General features: G+C 42.4%; 1 long non-coding RNA gene and 1 pseudogene across 1 annotated transcript in view; both read right to left on the bottom strand.

The window, feature by feature from the left end:
• Positions 1 to 18964, bottom strand: part of LOC129035086 (uncharacterized) — a 72694-nt gene that overhangs the window by 22921 nt on the left and 30809 nt on the right. The gene's annotated exons all lie outside the window — the stretch shown is intronic.
• Positions 17320 to 18031, bottom strand: LOC129035085 (methylosome subunit pICln-like; annotated as a pseudogene).

Here is an 18964-nt window from a genome sequence, read left to right as displayed (position 1 = left end):
TAGTATAGTTTGAAGTCAGGTAGTGTGATGCCTCCAGCTTTGTTCTTTTGGCTTAGGATTGACTTGGCGATGCGGGCTCTTTTTTGGTTCCATATGAACTTTAAAGTAGTTTTTTCCAATTCTGTGAAGAAAGTCATTGGTAGCTTGATGGGGATGGCATTGAATCTGTAAATTACCTTGGGAAGGATGGCCATTTTCACGATATTGATTCTTCCCACCCATGAGCATGGAATGTTCTTCCATTTGTTTGTATCCTCTTTTATTTCCTTGAGCAGTGGTTTGTAGTTCTCCTTGAAGAGGTCCTTCACATCCCTTGTAAGTTGGATTCCTAGGTATTTTATTCTCTTTGAAGCAATTGTGAATGGGAGTTCACTCATGATTTGGCTCTCTGTTTGTCTGTTATTGGTGTATAAGAATGCTTGTGATTTTTGTACATTGATTTTGTATCCTGAGACTTTGCTGAAGTTGCTTATCAGCTTAAGGAGATTTTGGGCTGAGACAATGGGGTTTTCTAGATATACAATCATGTCATCTGCAAACAGGGACAATTTGACTTCCTCTTTTCCTAATTGAATACCCTTTATTTCCTTCTCCTGCCTAATTGCCCTGGCCAGAACTTCCAACACTATGTTGAATAGAAGTGGTGAGAGAGGGCATCCCTGTCTTGTGCCAGTTTTCAAAGGGAATGCTTCCAGTTTTTGCCCATTCAGTATGATATTGGCTGTGGGTTTGTCATAGATAGCTCTTATTATTTTGAGATACATCCCATCAATAACTAATTTATTGAGAGTTTTTAGCATGAAGTGTTGTTGAATTTTGTCAAAGGCCTTTTCTGCATCTATTGAGATAATCGTGGTTTTTGTCTTTGGTTCTGTCTATATGCTGAATTACATTTATTGATTTGCATATATTGAACCAGCCTTGCATCCCAGGGATGAAGCCCACTTGATCATGGTGGATAAGCTTTTTGATGTGCTGCTGGATTCTGTTTGCCAGTATTTTATTGAGGATTTTTGCATCAATGTTCATCAAGGATATTGGTCTAAAATTCTCTTTTTTGGTTTTGTCTCTGCCCAGCTTTGGTATCAGGATGATGCTGGCCTCATAAAATGAGTTAGAGAGGATTCCCTCTTTTTCTATTGATTGGAATAGTTTCAGAAGGAATGGTACCAGTTCCTCCTTGTACCTCTGGTAGAATTCGGCTATGAACCCATCTGGTCCTGGACTTTTTTTGGTTGGTAAGCTATTGATTATTGCTTTTCAATTTCAGCTCCCATTATTGGTCTATTCAGAGATTCAACTTCTTCCTGGTTTAGTCTTGGGAGGGTGTATGTGTTGAGGAATTTATCCATTTCTTCTAGATTTTCTAGTTTATTTGCACAGAGTTGTTTGTAGTATTCTCTGATGGTAGTTTGTATTTCTGTGGGATTGGTGGTGATATCCCCTTTATCATTTTTTATTGCATCTATTTGATTCTTCTCTCTTTTCTTCTTTGTGAGTCTTGCTAGCGGTCTATCAATTTTGTTGATCTTTTCAAAAAACTAGCTCCTGGATTCATTAATTTTTTGAAGGGTTTTTTGTGTCTCTATTTCCTTCAGTTCTGCTCTGATTTTAGTTATTTCTTGCCTTCTGCTAGCTTTTGAATGTGTTTGCTCTTGCTTTTCTAGTTCTTTTAATTGTGATGTTAGGGTGTCAATTTTGGATCTTTCCTGCTTTCTCTTGTGGGCATTTAGTGCTATAAATTTCCCTCTACACACTGCTTTGAATGCATCCCAGAGATTCTGGTATGTTGTGTCTTGGTTCTCGTTGGTTTCAAAGAACATCTTTATTTCTGCCTTCATTTCGTTATGTACCCAGTAGTCATTCAGGAGCAGGTTGTTCAGTTTCCATGTAGTTGAGCGGTTTGGAGTGAGATTCTTAATCCTGAGTTCTAGCTTGATTGCACTGTGATCTGAGAGATAGTTTGTTATAATTTCTGTTCTTTTACATCTATTGAGGAGAGTTTTACTTCCAAGTATGTGGTCAATTTTGGAATAGGTGTGGTGTGGTGCTGAAAAAAATGTATATTCTGTTGATTTGGGGTGGAGAGTTCTGTAGATGTCTATTAGGTCTGCTTGGTGCAGAGCTGAGTTCAATTCCTGGGTATCCTTGTTGACTTTCTGTCTCGTTGATCTGCCTAATGTTGACAGTGGGGTGTTAAAGTCTCCCATTATTAATGTGTGGGAGTCTAAGTCTCTTTGTAGGTCACTCGGGACTTGCTTTATGAATCTGGGTGCTCCTGTATTGGGTGCATATATATTTAGGATAGTTAGCTCTTCTTGTTGAATTAATCCCTTTACCATTATGTAATGGCCTTCTTTGTCTCTTTTGATCTTTGTTGGTTTAAAGTCTGTTTTATCAGAGACTAGGATTGCAACCCCTGCCTTTTTTTGTTTTCCATTTGCTTGGTAGATCTTCCTCCATCCTTTTATTCTGAGCCTATGTGTATCTCTGCACATGAGATGGGTTTCCTGAATACAGCACACTGATGGGTCTTGAGTCTTTATCCAATTTGCCAGTCTGTGTCTTTTAATTGGAGCATTTAGTCCATTTACATTTAAAGTTAATATTGTTATGTGTGAATTTGATCCTGTCATTATGATGTTAGCTGGTTATTTTGCTCGTTAGTTGATGCAGTCTCTTCCTAGTCTCGATGGTCTTTACATTTTGGCATGATTTTGCAGTGGCTGGTACCGGTTGTGCCTTTCCATGTTTAGCACTTCCTTCAGGAGCTCTTTTAGGGCAGGCCTGGTGGTGACAAAATCTCTCGGCATTTGCTTGTCTGTAAAGTATTTTATTTCTCCTTCACTTATGAAGCTTAGTTTGGCTGGATATGAAATTCTGGGTTGAAAATTCTTTTCTTTAAGAATGTTGAATATTGGCCCCCACTCTCTTCTGGCTTGTAGGGTTTCTGCCGACAGATCCGCTGTTAGTCTGATAGGCTTCCCTTTGAGGGTAACCCGACCTTTCTCTCTGGCTGCCCTTAACATTTTTTCCTTCATTTCAACTTTGGTGAATCTGACAATTATGTGTCTTGGAGTTGCTCTTCTCGAGGAGTATCTTTGTGGCGTTCTCTGTATTTCCTCAATCTGAATGTTGGCCTGCCTTGCTAGATTGGGGAAGTTCTCCTGAATAATATCCTGCAGAGTGTTTTCCAACTTGGTTCCATTCTCCCTGTCACTTTCAGGTACACCAATCAGACGTAGATTTGGTCTTTTCACATAGTCCCACATTTCTTGGAGCCTTTGCTCATTTCTTTTTATTCTTTTTTCTCTAAACTTGCCCTCTTGCTTCATTTCATTCATTTCATCTTCCAGGGCTGATACCCTTTCTTCCAGTTGATCGCATCGGCTCCTGAGGCTTCTGCATTCTTCACGTAGTTCTCGAGCCTTGGTTTTCAGCTCCATCAGCTCCTTTAAGCACTTCTCTGTATTTGTTATTCTAGTTATACATTCTTCTAAATTTTTTTCAAAGTTTTCAACTTCTTTGCCTTTGGTTTGAATATCCTCCCGTAGCTCGGAGTAATTTGATCGTCTGAAGCCTTCTTCTCTCAGCTCGTCAAAGTCATTCTCTGTCCAGCTTTGTTCCGTTGCTGGTGAGGAACTGCGTTCCTTTGGAGGAGGAGAGGTACTCTGCTTTTTAGAGTTTCCAGGTTTTCTGCTCTGTTTTTTCCCCATCTTTGTGGTTTTATCTACTTTTGGTCTTTGATGATGGTGATGTACAGATGGGTTTTTGGTGTGGTTGTCCTTTCTGTTAGTTTTCCTTCTAACAGACAGGACCCTCAGCTGCAGGTCTGTTGGAGTACCGGGCCGGCAGTGTGAGGTGTCAGACTGCCCCTGCTGGGGGGTGCCTCCCAGTTAGGCTGCTCAGGGGTCAGGGGTCAGGGACCCACTTGAGGAGGCAGTCAGCCTGTTCTCAGATCTCCAGCTGCGTGCTGGGAGAACCACTGCTCTCCTCAAAGCTGTCAGACAGGGACATTTAAGTCTGCAGAGGTTACTGCTGTCTTTTTGTTTGTCTGTGCCCTGCCCCCAGAGGTGGAGCCTACAGAGGCAGGCAGGCCTCCTTGAGCTGTGGTGGGCTCCACCCAGGTTAAGCTTCCCGCTGCTTTGTTTACCTAAGCAAGCCTGGGCAATGGCGGGCGCCCCTCCCCCAGCCTCGCTGCCCCCTTGCTGTTTGATCTCAGACTGCTGTGCTAGCAATCAGCAAGACTCCGTGGGCGTAGGACCCTCTGAGCCAGGTGTGGGCTATAATCTCCTGGTGCGCCGTTTCCTAAGCCCGTCGGAAAAGCACAGTTTTCGGGTGGGAGTGGCCCAATTTTCCAGGTGGAAAGGGAACTCCCTGGTGGAAAGGGAGTCACCCCTGGAAAGGGAACTCCCTGACCCCTTGCACTTCCTGAGTGAGGCAATGCCTCGCCCCTGCTTCGGCTGGCACACGGTGCAGTCACCCACTGACCTGCGCCCACTGTCTGGCACTCCCTAGTGAGATGGACACGGTACCTCAGATGGAAATACAGAAATCACCCGTCTTCTGCGTTGCTCACGCTGGGAGCTGTAGACCGGAGCTGTTCCTATTCGGCCATCTTGGCTCCTCCCCAAGGTTCTTTTTTTAATGAAAGTATATTTAAATTCATTTGTCTTTAGATTTTAATAATACCCTTTGAGATGACTTTTTTTCAACCAAACCATTTTGGGAATTACTGATAGAGTTAATATTTGTTGGATATTTTCCCAAATTTCTTCTAAAAGAGGAATTCTTGCAGATAATCATTGTTACATTCTATAATTCCTCATCCACAATTCCACAACCCAAAAAGTTCTGAAAAAAAGAAAGTTTTCTGCAACACAATTGGCAGAAAAACCTGATCTGACCTTAAGTCATTTGAAGGCAAAACCTAACCTGAATTGTCATAAGCCTATTTACAGTTTTTATTTATTCCACAATGTAGTGCAGATATAAATAGGCTTTTCTGCAGAAATATTAATGTGCTTTGTCCCATGATGTGGCCCTAGACCCCTAGGTACACCCCAGTATACTAGTGGTCTCTGCCCTAGTATAGCTTTACATGCTATGTGCTACATTACCGCTCTAAAATCTGAAGAAAATCTGAATTCTGAACACATCAGGCCTCAAGAATTTCCAATTAGGAATTGTGACCCAATAAATATGTATTAAATAAACAAATGAACTAAGGACTTAGTAAGTACATTTCTACTAGGCTAACCCCAGGTCAGCTCTGACTTTAGATTCTTTAGCAATGCCTGTGGCTCCCTCTGTAATCTCTTAGCCATTCATCCAAAGAGAGAGGAGCTCTGAGTCTTTGGCATTGCTTCCAGCTACCTCGAGACTTTTGTGGTAGATAGTGATGAATGGAGGCTGAGCCCTGGGTGCACACTGGATGGTTATATCACATCATCCGTTTATCTACTCACTCCCCTATTTGTTCCCCAAAAATTTATTAAGTGTTACTACCAGGCACTATGTTAGCACAATAAATACAAAGGTGAATGAGGGCCTCTTCCCTCTAAAAACTCCTGTTTGTAATATGAATATTATAAAACAGAATGTTAGAAATCTGAAGTTTTCTTCTTTATAAAATCATTACCCATTATTTCTAGCACATGTTATTAAATTCTACACTATGCCGGGCACTAAGGATACAAAAATGAATAGAACTTGTTAGGGTGCAAGGTCTAGTAAGGGAGGCTGAGGCCCAGGGAAAATGTATCTTTTGGTGGCCATCCTTACATGGGGTGAGAAAATGCCAATCTCTGGCTGAGAAGGTCAAACAGCCTTCCCAAAGACAGTGATGCTTGAACTAACATGGGCACTTATTTAGGGAGAACATCACAGAAATATTCTAGGGAGAAGGTGCAGCTATGCAAGGCACTGAGACCAGGAATAACCTGGCACCTAGAGTCAGAGTCTGTTTGGAATGGCTGGAGTCCAGGATGGATGTGGAAATGGAACATTTTACAAAGTAGAGGAGAGCCAGGTCACAAAAGGACTACGTGGCTGAGCACGGTGGCTCACGCCTGTAATCCCAGCACTTTGGGAAGCCAAGGCAGGCAGATCACCTCGGGTCAGGAGTTTGAGACCAGCCTGACCAACATGGTGAAGCTCTGTCTTTATTAAAAATACAAAAATTAGCCAGACATGGTGGTAGGCACCTGTAATCCCTGCTACTTGGGAGGCTGAGGCAGGAGAATTGCTTGAACCCAGGAGGAGGAGGTTACAGTGAGCTGAGATCATGCCGCTGTACTCCAGACTGGGCTATAGAACAAGACTCCATCCCAAAAATAATAAAATTAAAAAATAAGTAAATAAATAAAAGCACTGTGTTCCAAGCTAAGGGGAAGCCTACAGCTGTCCTCTAGACAGTGAGGAATACCAGAAGAATTTTAAAGGAGCTGATTGACCTGATCAGATTTTTACATGAGGAGGATCTCTTGGATAGGGAATTGTTTGGATGAAAACAGAGAAGAAATGAATTTTTTTTCAGCAAAATATTCTTAGAATACGCAAGTAAGAAATGCTTGTATCTTGCAGGACTGGCCCTAGGGGAAAGCTGTGAGGCCCCAAGTGAAACCAGGAAGAAAGCAAATGGATTTTCACCACTGTTCCCCATGTCTCATTTTCCCATAGAGGTCCCCAAGTACCCCTGTGATGTCCAAACTGCATTGAGAAAAAAATGGCTTTACTTATTTTATTTTTTTTTGAGACAGACTCTGGCTGTGTTGCCCAGACTGCAGTGCAGTGGTGTGATCTCAGCTCACTGCAAACTCCGCCTCCTGGGGTTAAGCGATTCTCCTGCCTCAGCCTCCCAAGTAGCCGGGACTACAGGTACCTGCCACCGTAACTGGCTAAATTTTTTTGTAATTTTAGTAGAGGCGGGGTTTCACCATGTTGGCCAGGCTGGTCTCGAACCCCTGACCTCAAATGTTCGACCCGCCTCGGCCTCCCAAAGTGCTGGGATTACAGGTGTGAGCCACTGTGCCCAGCCACATCTCTTTTGAATAGGAGAGTAATGCAGTAGTAAATAATTTCCCGTTCAAATATTTTTTGCACCAAAGGAAGGGTACATAACTCATAGAATGAAACATCATATTTTCCATCCTTCTTCCTAAGTATCTGTGTTACGTTTCAGACACTGAAAGGTAAGGGCATTTCAAGAAATGAAGCCATAACTACAGATTGTTCATACGCAGTCCCTGGAGTCAGCATGATGTGGCAGACATCGCTTGTGGATTCTGGTTAAATAATAAAATCTGAGTAAAGGCAAGAGGGTAACAATACAAAAAAAAACTGCCTGTAGGTTTCTTTATTATAAATGTAGAGCAGATGTGTGCTATGTCTTTTTTATCATATATAAGGTGTACAATATGGTGTTTTGATAAACAGTGGAATGATTACTACTCTTGAGTAGAGCCCAGGGGAAGCAAATGTATATTTTCAGCCTTTGATAGGATAGTATTTAGCAATAAGTATTATTCCTTTAGCCTAGACGCACTCCTTTGTGGCCACAAAAAGGATGAGTGAGTGATCTGATTAACAAGGTCTTTCGTGTCACTTAGTATGGCTACAGTCACACACACATCTTAATAAATGAGGTGAGGATACTGATATGCTTTGATCTGAGACGCTTTTCTAAATTATCTTCTTCATCTGTGTAGCATTTAGCTCTGCTGAAAATAGTGTTGCCTTCTTTAGCTGTCCTCTTTTAAAATTTAAATACCTTCGAAGCCTATTCAGGCTTCCTTCTGAGATGATAATCAGACAATAGAAAGTGTGTGGAGGAAAGCCAGGCATGGTAGCTCACGCCTGTAATCCCAGCACTTTGGGAGGCAATCAGATGGATTGCCTGAGCTTAGGAGTTGGAGACCAGCCCGGGCAACATGTCGAAACCCCATCTCTACAAAAAATACAAAAATTAGCCAGGCATGGTGGCATGCACCTGTAGTCCCAGCTACTTGGAAGGCTGAGGCAGGAGAATCACTTGAACCCTGGAGGCAGAGGTTGCAGTGAGCCAAGACTGCACCACTGCACTCCAGCCTGGATGACAGAGTGAGATGAAGGAAGGAAGGAAGGAAGGAAGGGAGGGAGGGAGGAAGGAAGGGAGGGAGGGAGGGAGGGAGGAAGGAAGGAAGGAAGGAAGGAAGGAAGGAAGGAAGGAAGGAAGGAAGGAAGGAAGGAAGGAAGGAAGGAAGGAAGGAAGGGCAGGCAGGCCAGGTGCAGTGGCTCATGCCTGTAATCCCAGCACTTTGGGAGCCCGAGGCAGGTGGATCACCTGAGGTCAGGAGTTTGAGACTAGCCTGGCCAATGTGGTGAAACCCCATCTCTACTAAATATTAGCAAAAATTAGCCAGGTGTAGTGGTGCATGCCTGTAATCCCAGCTACTTGGGAGGCTGAGGCAGGAGAATCTCTTGAACCCAGGAGGCGGAGGTTGCAGTGAGCCGAGATTGCACCATTGCAGTCCAGCCTGGGTGACAAAAGCGAAACTCCATCTCAAAAAAAAAAAAAAAAAAGAGGAAGAAAGGGAGAGAGGGAGGGAGGCTGAATAGGAAGATGTTTTAAGACTGAAAGTTATACAAAATTGCTCAGTTGAGAGAATACTTATTGAGTGCTTCAAGTTGAATGCTAAGCAGTATTAGACATGACACTTATTCTCATAGACCTTAAAACTACATGTCAATAGCATGAGTACATTTCATCCGAGTCCTGGTTGGAAATCCTTCACTACCCAGAGATAACCTGGGAAACTCATTCAGCTCACCAAGCCTCAGTTCCCCTACTGGCAAAAACAAACCAAAAAAAGATGGAATAAACCTGTCTCTGTCAATTTTTCAGAATGATTACATGGTGTAGATCAGGCAAATTATAGCCTGTAGACTAAATCTGGCTGACCACCTGTTTTGTAAATTAAGCTTTCTTGGAGCACAGCCACACCCATTTGTTTATGTATTGTCTATAGCTGCTTTCAGGCAGAGCTGACTAGTTGACACAGAGATCCTATGACCCGCAAAGCACAAAGTGTAGACTATCTGGTCCTTTACAGAAGAATAGATGATTGTGGTATGTGTGCAGGAATTTGAAATATGGCACATATATGTTACACCTTGTGCAGGACAGACATCCGGTTGGTCAGAGGACTACATCTACTAGAGAACTAACTGATTCACCCAGCTGTGTGGTAAACACTCAAGATTATGTTAGGGCCATTAATAGTGGGTCCCTCACCAGGCTACTCAAGGGTTTGTGTCTGCTGCCTGAACCCTAAATATTTATTCCAGTGAGCCAAGGCCATGGTGCCCAGCCAAGGAGCAGATGTCCCTGAGAACTCAAACATCTCAGAGAGTATCTGAGAACCTACCAAAGAAAACAGCCTCAGTGCTCAAACACAGTAGCCAAAGAGCCAGAAAATTAACTTAAAAGTAGTTTAGAGGCCAGGCGCGGTGGCTCACATCTGTAATCCCAGCACTTTGGGAGGCCCAGGCAGGTGGATCACCTGAGGTCAGGAGTTCAAGACCAGCCTGGCCAATATGGTGAAACCCCATCTCTACTAAAAATACAAAATTAGCCGGGTGCGGTGGCACATATCTAATCCGAGCTACTTGGGAGGCTGAGGCAGGAGAATTGCTTGAACCCAGGAGGCAGAGGTTGCAGTGAGCCGAGATGACACCATTGCACTCCAGCCTGGGCAACAAGAGAGAAACTCCATCTCAAAAAAAAAAAAAAAAAAAAAAACAGTTAGAGACGGGACGTGGTGTGGAACTCTTGAGCCATCCTGCTGCTGCCAAGGAGTGCCCTGTATGCATGTCCTAATAAACTCATCTACTCGCCAAGCTGGACTTGTCCGAGTCATTCTTTAGTCTCTTGGCACCTTCTGAGTTTGCCGGGGGTGGGGCAGTGGGAGCAGACAGCCTCAAGTTTTTCTCATAGCAGCCATCACCCTAGACCTGGTCGGGGGTTGGGTCTCTTACACCACTTACACCTGGTGAGTATCCAGAACATCAAGGGGGACCAGGAAGGCATCAAATAAAAATAAATACACCTTTAAAGGCAAACTCGAAACCAGTAGAGTGTGTCTTATAGAATCTGACACAGCCCCTCCCCTAGTAGCCTATGGGAATTGGGGACCATTAGAGCAAGCACTGCAGATGGGGAGCATGCTGCTAAATTGCTGGCTCAGAGAAGTCATCCGTGCTCATCTATGTCTGGATAAATACTTTAAGGTTACAATAAGGTGTACAACTTTCAAGTACACACTTCAATTAATTTGTGTGTACATATATACATGAGCAAACAATGCCTAAATCAAGACAGAGAACATTTCCAATAACCCTAAATGCTCCCTGGAACCCCCATTCAGTTGACAACTCCTTAAAGATACCAAATATTCTGATATCTATCACCATAAATTGGTTTTGCCTGGGATTTAAACATCATGTAAATGGAATCAGACAGTAGATTTTTGTGTGTGCCTGGCTTTTTTTTTTTTTTTTTATAAACAAGCCATAAGAACTCAAGATCAGTCTGTCCCTTTCTTGGCTGGGAAGGCAGAAAAAAAAAAAAAAAAAACAGAACAGAAAAGAAAAACAGAAATTGGGGCAGGAAACCCACAGCGCTTACCTAGATCTGATGCTGTTGGTTAAAGGCAAAAAATCTCACTTAGTGCTCTTTAGCTTGTGCAAAAATCAGCTGCATTGCAGTTTTAAAACAGTAAATATTACTCTGCTCCCTGACAGCTAAAGACCATAAGGAAGACTCTTCCCTATAATCAAGCACTTGCTTCAGCCTTGCCGGCTCAGAATAAAACCCACACCTGCAGCAGTCTGCTCTCAGATCCCTGCAGATTTGTGGAAGGTCTGAGCCTCAGCTGAGACCCTGGTGCCTGCACTTCTGCCCCTAGAGAAACACAACCACTCTTATGAAAACAGCCCCTTGCCTTTGGACAAAGTGACCCACCTTGGTAAAAATCTAACGTGTTTTGCACCAAGTACAGAATCGCCAGAGCTAAAAGCACCCTCCAAGCCACAAACCTCAATCTCCACGTGATGCTTATCTCACAAACTGTGCTTCTTATTAACGGCCTCAAGACTCAGCCCAGTGGCTCACAGCAGTTTGGGTCTGTGAGGTGTTCTGATAACTGAGGCCTCCCCTCCCCACTGAGGCCTGAACCAATTGGGAAACAAGACAAAAAAAGGCAGCTGATGGAGAGCCAAATTATCCCATGTGGTACTGATGAAGCCTCGGTTGAAGGACATAGATTATTCCTGCAGGTACATCGACTTCCTGACAGCAAACCCTAGAATGAGACACCCGTCCAGTCACAAACCTCAGACCCATCCTGACCACATGGAAAAGCTGAGGAAAATGTTTGCTCTCCGTGGGCCGCTCTCTCCCCTGAGGAAGAAGCCGGGTTACAGGTGCCCAATTCACCAAACGGATTGAATCTTTCTTCCTCCCTGGAGAGAAGCAAATGAGACGGTGGAGAGAAGCTAGGAGTTTTATAATAATCGGAGTTTCCTCACATAGAAGGTAACTTCAGAAGAGAACTATGCCTTCAACAGAAATGTAAACTACCAACAAACTATAAGTATTATTAGTAATTGTTAACACTTAAACATGTTAAGCCACACTTACAACAGGCGGTAAATATTAGCCAACATGTCATTAATTGAAAACTGCTTTCATTGACCACAGAGGTATGAAATTTATAATTATAAATTTACTGACATATGCTTGTAATCCCAGTACTTTGGCAGGCTGAGGCAGGAGGATTGCTTGAGACCCAGAGTTCAAGACCAGCCTGGGCAACACAAAGAGATCTGTCTCTACAAAAATTGTTTTTAAAATTATCTGGACATGGTGGCACACACTTGTAGTCCCAGCTACTCTGGAGACTGAGGTGGGAAGATCGCTTGAGCCCAGAAGTTCATGGCTACAGTGATCTATGATCATGTCACTATACTCTAGCTTGAGCGAGACCCCCATCTCTCTAAAAAAAATTTAAAAGTTTATAATTTTTGCCAATGGCATTAGATGTCAGAACAACAAAATCACTTACAGATAGGGCATCTGTATTTTAAACAGGATGTACTCATTTTATGGATCTTCTTTATAAGTAAGTATTACGAAATAGGATGCAGAGGCTTCATCACAGGGAGAATTCAAAGAACTGAATTTGCTATTTAAATCTTTTAATCACCTACTATTACCTTCTGCTAATATATTTCTATCACCTATTAATTCAGGCCAGAAACAAAGCTGCTCTATCTAATCAAAATATCCTTTAGAGCAAGTGCTATTTCAGCCGGTCTGCACTCCTTATCACAGTCTAACCTAAACACATTCAAGAGACCTGTGATGATATAGTCCCTAAGCTATTATTTCACCTCTAGGATACTGATTATGTAAATAGTACTTATAAGACATGAATTTCCTTTGTTCAACAGCAGTCTTAAAAAGTAAATTTTAGGAACAGAGAAGAGGGAAAAAAATAGCAAAATTTCTAAAATGAGGCTTCATGGTCAAGGGACAGCTAACTGTGACTCCAGCTCTGCCACTAAGCAGTTGTGTGATTTTAGGCAAGTTGCAGTTTCTTCTGGTCCCCATGTCCTCACCAGTACCATGAAGTCACATGATTAAGTCTTCTTCAAATCCCTTTCTGTTCTCTGCCATGGCAGAACCAGTGAAGTATAGTGGAGTCAGACTTAGTTTTGAGTCCCAGCTCGGCCGATTAGCTGCCGATGTGCCTTCATGCAAGCAATTAAACCGCTATACCATTAGTTTCAATACCACTAATATGGTGGTTGATATAGTTTGGATATTTTTCTTGACCCAAATCTCATGAATTATAATCCCCAGTATTGGAGGTGGAGCCTGGTGGGAAGTGTTTGTCTCATGGGGGCGGATCCCTCATGAATGGCTTGGGCCTTGGTGATAAGTGAGCTCTTGCCCTGAGTTTATACAAGATCTGGTCATTTAAAAGTGTGTGGCACCCCCCTCCCCCGACACATATTCTTTCTCTTTCTCTCATGCCTGCTCTGGTCATGTGACATCCCTGCTCCCCTTTCACCTTCTGCCACGACTGTAAGCTTCCTGAGGCCTCCCCAGAAGCCGAGCAGATGCCAACACCAAACTTCCTGTACAGCCTGCAGAATCATAAGCCAATTAAACCTCTTCTCTTTATAAATCACCCAGTCACAGGGTTTTCTTGTTTGTTTGTTTGTTTGTTTGTTTGAGACAGAGTCTCACTCTGTCCCCCAGGCTGGAGTGCAGTACCACACAATCTCAGCTTACTGCAGCCTCTGCCTCCCGGGTTCAAGCAATTGCCCCCACATCAGCCTCCCGAGTAGCTGGGATTACAGGTGTGTGCCACCACGCCTGGCTAATTTTCGTATTTTTAGTAGAGACGGGGTTTCACCATGTTGGCCAGGCTGGTCTCAAACTCCTGACCTCATGTGATCTGCCTGCCTCGGCCTTCTAAAGTGCTGGGATTACAGGTGTGAGCCAGTGCACCCAGCCAGTCACAGGTATTTCTTTACAACAATGCAAGAACTGCCTAATACAGTGGTGTATAAACGTATTACACATGATATGGAGATATATCATATGGTTATAAAGGCATAGAATATAGAGATATAAAGATATTTTCCAAACTGAGTTCTTTAGAAGATAAAATGAGTTATATGGTGATAGTTATTTACACTCTGATTTCTCTTTTTAGTCAATGCTTATTTGTCATAAAATTGATTTTCCGTTCTGTGGATTATCTAAGGAAATTCAGCACTCTGTGTTCCTGTTGCACAATTCAGCATGAGTCACCAACAGAAACATTAAATTAGTAAGTTAGTATGGGGAATGTGAAGTGCTACGAAAAAGCATATACTTATTGGGAGGGGGGGCTCTCACTAATTCTTTAAACCTAATAAAAATCATTTTTGAATAATGTTATTTTATCTTTAGGGACAGGGTCTCACTCTGTCATCCATGCTGGAGTGCAGTGGCACAATCGGACCATAGCTCACTATAGCCTCAAACTCCTGGGCTCAAGCCATCCTCCCGCCTCAGCCTCCAGCACATGCCACCACGCCTGGCTAATTTTTTTTATTTTTTGTAGAGATGAGTCTCATTATGTTGCCCAGGCTAATCTCAAACTCAAGGCCTCAAACAATCCTCCCACCTAAGCCTCTCTAAGTGCTGGGATTACAGGCGTGAGCCACCATACCCTGCTGGTTATTTTATTTTAGATTTTCCAGGTCTTTATCCTTTTGTTGTGAACGATTCCATGTTTGCAAGCTTGTCTGATTTCTCTACTATATTAGGAATGATTCATTTTCCAAGCCTTTATTCTGGGTTCCATGTTCCATGCCAGATATTGGACAGGAAGAACTCATGCTTCTCTGGAGTTTCTCCTCATGAGCTCCTCCAAGAGCTGCTGGTGGTCATGGCATATAATTATGAAAAGCTTAATTCTCTCATTCAAAGACTCAAAATGGTATTAAAAATTAACAGCACAATTTTCATGTCTACAGAAAAGCTGCACAAGGGAGTTTGAACTAAATGATCTCCAGATCCCTTCTAACTTTAAAGTTGGATTCTGTGATTCAGCCCACAGATCAAATATCAAAAAATAACTTCAAAATCTGGAGCAGAATAAACTAATCTTAAAATTCACTAACTGGCTTTCCTGAAAGCTGCTGTTGGAAAAATACATTTCATTTGCTCTTCCGGCAGAAAAGAGAGAGAAAGCTTTGTAATGGACAACAGGCTTCCAAGTGGAAAAGGTTTTCATTTGGAGGATACCATTTCTTGATTGACATTTGAGAGACTTAAGAAGACATTGAAGGGGTCCCTCAACAATTTTCTCCTTGACCTATTTGTCATTCACAAACTTCAAGGACTTCCTGAATGGCAAGCTTGATGGTTCTTATCACCCAGCGTTAGAACTCTAAGCAGAGGTATTTTTTAAATGCTTGTTCTATAAATTATACCCTCTTAATACCAATTACCATCAATTAAATAAGGCTGTTAAGGACTCTGCTTCATGCTAGAAAATTATCCCTTGATGAATTGGAGAATTAATCGTTCTTCTAAGAAACTGTCTCTCTCTCTCTCCATATATATATTATATATATATCAAATGTGTATATATAATTTTTAATGTACTATAATATAATGTATTATATGTAATGTGTAATATATAACATTATATATTATATATACTATATGTAATATATGAGACAGATAGACCCACACTCCCCCCACACACATATCTATCCACTCCCACACACACTGAGTCTCACCCACTCACACACACACACACTTGCACACACACACACACACACACACACAGACACACACATCTAAAGAGAGGAACATATACACAGGCATGTATTCTTTGCTGGGATGATATACTGTTTGTAAGCTGCAGATACAACTTCTGCTAATATAAATTGGACTTGAATTCTATAAAAGTTACCCTATTCAATAGCAGGTAAAAACAGGAAAAAAGTTACTGTAAAAACTCTAGAAGTAGATAGAATTATTACCATTTTATAGATTAGAAAACTGAATTCAGAAAGGCTCAGAGGTCCAAGGTCACCCATTTCACAGAGCCACGTCTCAGGACCTAGGTCTGTCGAGCTCCAGAGCTCCTGCCTCTGCCACTCTACAAAACTGCTCCTCCCTTGAAGGTACAGATGGCATCATGTATTGTTCTTATTTGTATAAAAAGCCAGGCCTTGGTGCAAAGAACGTGCATACAATGGGCAGATCATTCATTCATTCATTAAACAGTTTCATTGAGAGCCCACCATGAGTCAGGCACTAATCTAGGCAATGGGCATAAACAGTTGAATAATAGACAAGGAACTTATCCTCTGGAGCTTACAATTCAGTGAGGAATGTTAGGCAGTGAACTAGGAAACAAATACATGAACACAATCACTTTAATTAGTGGTAAGTACCTTGAAGAAAACAAAAAGAGGTCAGCTAGGCACGACGGCTCAGGCCTGTAATTCTACCACTTTGGGAAGGTGGGATCACTCGAGGCCAGGAGTTCAAGACCAGCCTAGGGCAACATAGTAAGACTCAGTCTCTACAAAAAACTTAAAAATTAGCCAGGTGCAATGGTGTGTGCCTGTAGTCCTAGCTACTTGGGAGGCCGAAGCGGGAGGATCACTTGAGCCCAGCAGTTCAAGGCTGCAGTGAGCTGTGATCTCCCTACCGCACTCCAGTCTGGGCAACAGAGTGAGACCCTGTCCCTAAAAAATTGTTTTTAAATAGTTTTTCTGAGAGGGTATATTTGACATTAAACCTAAATAACAAGGGCCCAAATACTTCAAGGTACAGGGATGAGAAAAAGGAAGCGCAAAAGTCAGAGAGGTGGGCCAGGACAGCTAATGGAAGGCCCTGGAGGCCATGGTGAGGAGCTTGTGACAGGAAGTCATTGGAGAATTTTCAGCAGAGGAGGCAGGGCTATGATCTGATTTACACTTTTAAAAAGATCACTCTGCCATATAGAAGATGAATTGTAGGGGCAAGAGTGAAAGCAAGGAAAGCAATTTATAAGTTACTGCAAGAAACTAAGCAGGAGTTGGCCAGGCGCAATAGCTCATGCATATAATTCCAACACATGGGAGGCAGAATTAGGAGGATCAGTTGAGGCCAGGAGTTCAAGACCAGGCCTGGAAATACAGCGAGGCCCTGTCTCTACCAAAAAAAAAAAAAAAAAAGTTAAAAAGAACAAAAAGAATCTAACAGGAGTTGATGATGTACAGGTATGAGATATATTTTGAATATAGACTGAATAGCACTTGATGATGGAGTGACTATGGGGAATCAGGAAAAAAGAGAAACCAAGGATTGTCCCTAGGTTGGGGGCTTGAGTAACAGGAAGGATTATGGCACCTTCTGCTGAAATGGGTTCGGTAGGGGAACTTACAGGTTCTGTATAGGACATATTAAGTTTGAACTGCCTACTAGTTATCTAAGCGGGCATGTCAAGTAGACAATTGGGTATCCATGTCTAAAACTCAGTGAAGTGGTCAGGCCAGAAAGTATTAGTCTGGGAATTATTAGCATGTTAATGGGTTTTTAAACCATGAGCTGTCTTGAGAAAGAGTATACAGAGAAGAAAAAATTGGCCCCATGATCTCCAATGTTTTGTTAGATTTACCAACTTCCTCAAGGAATTTCCTATTTGTTCCTGATTTATAAGATGTACCTATATCTGAAAGCCACAGAGGAGGCCAATCTTAAACCTGCATAAATCATTTTCAGTGATCAACATCTGCATCCTCAAACTATCCAGCAACTGTTGGTGTGGTATCTGCCTCCATCCCAGCTTCATCATCTCTTATTGAGTCTTCTGTCCTGACCCCAGCCATATGATACGGCAGCTTACAGACTGAGAAAGCGTTCCTTCTAATCTCCAACATGGCTTGGCCCTCTGCTGTTAGATGAGATAAATCTTTCTCCATAGGTGTAAAATGTAGGGATGTCCCCATGTCCTTGTTCTTGCACTTCCAGATCATATTCTTCTCCATCGTAAGCATCTGAATCTTCATCCTCAGCATCTGGATGCAAGTACTGACATTCACACATTGCAGTGAACATTGCCTCCAATGCTGATTTATCACTAGGCACAAATCTAAATTCAGTAATAGGTTCTACATCATTATCACTATTTTCCTCTTCTTCATCAGCAACAGATTCTTTTGATCCATCTTCAAATTTAGCTTTCACCATAACATACAAATGCTCTCCTAGATAGCCGCTTCAGTCCCTGGACAATGCATGTAAACAAATGGTGGGGTATTCCAGTGAGAATCTTAATCCAGAGCCATCTAACCAAGACAGGTGGCTCTCAGTGATGTAAAGGGTACTGGTGCCGAGGCCCTTCCCATTTACCACAGCCTTGGTGTCTGGCTGCTGCTGCAGGAGCCCCTCCACTGGCCCAGACAGTGGGAAACTTTTGAAGAAGCTCATAGCAGTAGGGAGTGCGGCAACACAGGCCTGGAGGAGCTGGAGCACAGCAATGCCTGCACTCTGCGGCCCACTCTGGAAGAGACAGTCACTCCGGAAGATAAACTTAGTCTGCCCCCATCTTGAGTTAATTTTTGTATATGGTATAAGGAAGGGGTCTAATTTCAATCTTCTGCATGTGGCCAGCCATTCCAGCACCATTTATTGAACAGGGAGTCCTTTCCCAATGCTTGTTTTTGTCAACTTTGTTGAAGATCAGATGGTTGTATGTGTGTGGCTTTATTTCTGGGCTGTCTATTCTGTTCCATTGGTCTGTGTGTCTGTTTTTGTCCAGTGCCATGCTATTTTGGTTACTGTAGCCTTGTAATATAGTTTGAAGTCAGGTAATGTGATGCCTTCAGCTTTTGCTCTTTTTGCTTTAGGATTGCTTTGGCTATTTGGGCTCTCATTTAGTTTCATATGAATTTTAAAAGAGTTTTTTTTTTCTACTTCTGTGAAGAATTTCATTGGTAGTTTGATAGGAATAGCCTTGAATCTGTACATTGCTTTGGGCAGTATGGCCATTTTTAATAATACTGACTCTTCCTTTCCATGAGCATGGAATGTTTTCCCATTTGTTTGTGTCATCTCTGATTTATTTGAGCAGTGTTTTGTAATTCTCATTGTTGAGATCTTTCACCTCCCTGGTTAGCTGTATTCCTAGGCATTTTATTCCTTTTGTGGTTATTGTGAATGGGATTGTGTTCTGATTTGGCTCTCAGCTTCAACATCATGGTGTATAGAAATACTACTGAGTTTTGTACGTTGATTTTGTATCCTAAAACTTTCCTGAAGTTGTTTATCCAGGAGCTTTTGGGCAGAGACTATGGGGTTTTCTAGGTATAGAATCATATCACCTGTGAAGAAAGATAGTTTGACTTCCTCTCTTCTTATTTG

Source organism: Pongo pygmaeus, chromosome 3, assembly GCF_028885625.2.
Source record: "Pongo pygmaeus isolate AG05252 chromosome 3, NHGRI_mPonPyg2-v2.0_pri, whole genome shotgun sequence".
In the NCBI taxonomy this organism is placed as follows: Eukaryota; Metazoa; Chordata; class Mammalia; order Primates; family Hominidae; genus Pongo; species Pongo pygmaeus.
This window is presented reverse-complemented; position numbering and strand designations above follow the sequence as displayed.